This window comes from Chelonoidis abingdonii, chromosome 2 (genome assembly GCF_003597395.2).
Source record: "Chelonoidis abingdonii isolate Lonesome George chromosome 2, CheloAbing_2.0, whole genome shotgun sequence".
In the NCBI taxonomy this organism is placed as follows: Eukaryota; Metazoa; Chordata; order Testudines; family Testudinidae; genus Chelonoidis; species Chelonoidis abingdonii.
The window spans coordinates 230470290-230474129 of NC_133770.1; positions in this window are offsets into that span (position 1 = coordinate 230470290).

The following is a 3840-nucleotide window of genomic DNA, read 5'->3' on the forward strand; positions in this document are numbered from 1 at the left end:
AGCAATGTTTTTCCTCTCACACTGTGTTCCTGTGACAAGTTCCAGACCGCTCCAGTTTACACTCCAGGGCCAACACCCAGCTGCACTTGCATGCAGGCCTGGTCAGCCACTGCTGAACCAACAAGAGAGAGGCTACAGCAAATAACCCCTAAGTACCCGGAGCGTACTCCTGCCCTGGTAAACCCAGCCTGATGAATTTCATTACTCATAGACTTTAGGTCAGAAGGGACCATTCTGATCATCTAGTCTGATCCTCCTGCCACAACATGGGCCACAACAATCTCAACCCACCATTCCTGTAACAAACTCCCTAACCTATGCTAGCTACTGAAGTCTGAAATGTGGTTTGAAGACCTCAAGGTGCAGAGAATCCTCAGCAAGTGACGCCGTGCCCTCACATGCAGAAGGCGGTGAAAAACCTCCAGGGCTCATGGGTCAAAAACAATGTCGAATAGCAGGATATTTCCAGGCATTGCTCCCAACTGGTTGCTATCATTTTCATGGTGCTAAGAGGCCCTTGGAGTGAAGCCTGCCATGGATTCACAACAGCCCTCCCTGGGACACCAGGTTCATTGTCTAGGCATCTTTGATGTCTGATAACTACAGGTAAGCACGTGGAAGAAGCTGCTGACTCCATGAAGACCTCTGCTTCCCAGGTTGGGCAACACACGTGCAGGGCCACTCCTGCCAACACAACCCACAAGACACCACTGATTCCTCGTAAAAAGCAGGAGAGTTGGCGCAATTCCTTGGGTTTTCTGTATACCCCAACTTTCACAACCTCATGGGTAGGCGGCAGTCCAGATCGAACTCTGCCAAGACTAAGTCCGGATCCAAAGCTTCTTATGCTGGTGTGCAAGACTCCAGACCACTCAGAATGGGCTGGTAATCTATCAATGCCTAACAATTAGCCACCCCCACCCAATATATTCAGTATAGGTATATTATAAGGGAATTTTTTTAACCAACAAAGACCTATAATATATATATGATATATACACACACATACATATATACAACACAACACACATATAAGTTTTTAAACATTTGAAATATGGTTACATGGATGATGTATTGTGAAGCTTGGTTGAGGTGAGGAGTCAGGGGTGGGATATTTCCTCAGGGTAATGCCTTACTGCATAAACTGAGAACAGCAATTGCTGAGCCTCAAGGGTTACTCACATCTACAAGCGCAGAGAAGTAGAGGGAGGGGAAAGAGACAGCATAGCAGACAGAGACAGAGACACACTGTGTGTGTGTGTGTGTGTGTGTAGAGAGAAATGCCGCATTTCCCTTTAAGTACACTGCCTTGTTAATTAGAATCAGCTTGCTGAGACTGCAGCTCTGCCACAAGCTCCCTCCTGTCCTGAGCCCTGTCATGTTCCTCCTTCTCTGCGACAGATGACGTAGCAGGGTGCAGGAGCAGAGGGTGGGGTACACCCTACATTATCCCTTTATTCATCTCCCGCCCACAGCAAGCAGAGTCTCAGGCTAGCTACACTGCACGATTAATTCGAAGTAGTTATTTAAACGATATTACCAAACGATGTTATAAAATCGGTTTGCGCGTCACATGCAAATCACAAAATTCGGATTGCTTGCGTCCCTGGTCCAAAGGCTTACCATCGATTTAAGGAGCGGTGCAACTGTGGGTAGCTGTTCCTCAGTATCCATAGTTCCCACTTCCGTTTAGAGCACAGTGCCTGAGGGCGGAAAAACATTGCCCCGAGTGGTCTGGGACAGCCTCACCCTCGCCTTTGTGAAGGCAGCAGACAACCTTTGGCGCCTTTTCGTAGAGTTGCATTGAGCAAACGGCCATAGCACAGCAATCTTTCCCTTTTTTTTCACTTGGTGGGGTGGGGGGAATAAAACTGAGAGCTTTCCCTGAGACCACGCCAGACACTGTGTTGAACCTACAGACATTTGGAGTCAGCAAGAATGGAAATAGTTTTCAAAGATGCTGTGGATGTGGGATAGCGGGAGTCCTCAGTACCCCCTCCCTCCCTTCATGAGCGTCCATGGTCTCTGGCTATCGCCGTTACGCTTGTCACGCAGCGGCTGTGCTACCTGAAGTTTTTATTCAAACGTTGGCATTTCGTGTTCTGTAACGGAGCAGAATACCAAAGATTTGTCTCCCCATACAGCGTAATCGACCTGTATCCCGTACAGGTCCATGCTGGAGCTCTTTTTGGATTTGAGACTGCATCGCCAGCCGTGCTGATCGAGCTCCCCTGGACCAAGGAGGAAATCTCTTCACAAGTTCGCGGAGCTTTTCCTGTTTACCTGCCGCTGCATCCGAGTCAGATTGCTGTCCAGACGCGGTCAGTGTTGCCTCTGGGTCCGCCGGAGGCCATACGTCGATTTCACGTCCCCACCCTAATCCGAGTTATCACTATCGAATTTGCGCTACTATCCTCCGTATTGGAGGGTTCCGAAATCGATTTAAGAGAGGCGTAAAATCGATATTAATTGACGACGTCATGTGACGATACAGCGTTAAAATCGGTATATCGGCCCAATTAACCGATTTTAAGTCGCAGTGTAGACCTGGCCTCAGAGAGCTCCAACGCAAGGCAGGAGGCACATGGGCAGTGGGGAGGTACGCTGAACTGATTATACCTGCTGGCAGCTGTTGCACAGGGAACCTTAAGGAAGCGCGGAGTTGATGGGGGCGCTGATCCACACCGGTTCCAAGCCCCCACCAGCTAGCTGAACGGGCTGCTCTTCTGCAAGGCAAGGTGGACCAAAGCAGCGCGGCTCTGCCAACGACATAGAAGGGGAGCATTTCACAACTTAAATGACCATGTTCCCTAACTGATCAGCAATGTAACAATGAACAACATTAACTGGATGACTTTAAGTGAGGGTTACAGTACATACATATAGTCAATATTCATAACTTCAGATACAAATAAGATGCATGCACAGAATAGGACAATCATATTAGCAAATCAACTTTTCCAATGATACCTCAATGAGCTCATCCATAATCATATTTGTATCAGTACTTACCCCCATGAGAATAAGGGGTCAAATGTCACAATATTTTCTGCCGCATGGCCACTCCATTGCAAAACATACAGGAGGTGAGAGCAGATACAACTCTACCTCTCTTAAAGTACCAGCTACCTATTTCTAGCAAAATGAAGGCAAAGTGTATCCTGCTCTTGGGAATGTTCTCTCTTGTAACTGAAAACTATCTAATACTTACCTTCCCTGCATGGGCTTGACTGGTGACTGGCTACTGCAGTGGGCAAAGAGGGTCCTGGCTTGCTGTGTGTACCAGGATCACCTGAGTCACCTGTCTCCCATTCTCCTCCCTCATCCACTATCAGCAGGGTCGGCTGCAAGGATGTTATGCCTAGGCGAAACTTCCACTATGCCGCCCTCCCCGAGTCCCGAGCCCCCGCCCTGAGGCACCCCCCGCCAGGCAGTTCCCCCCCTCCGCCCTGAAGGCGCTCCCTACAGCAGCTCCCACCCCTCACCCTGAGATTCCCCCCTAGCTCACCCTTGCTCCTGCCTCACCCCAAACATGCCGTCGCGCTGTCATTTCTCCCCCCCACGGGCTTGCAGCGCCAAAAAAAAAAAAAAAAAAAGAAAATAAAAAAAATAACTGATTGGCACTGCAAGTTAGGAGTGGGTGAAATGAGAGCACCTCACCCTGCTGTGCCTCCTCCCCAAGCACGCCATCGCTTCAAGCCCAGGCGGTGAAGACAATGAAGGCAGCCATGCGTTGGTCGGGGAGGAGTGGGGGCAGGGATGAGCTGGGGGGGGGAGTTCCCCTGCATGCCGCCTCCCCCACTTACTGCGGGATGCAGCAGCCTCCCTGTGCTCCCCTGC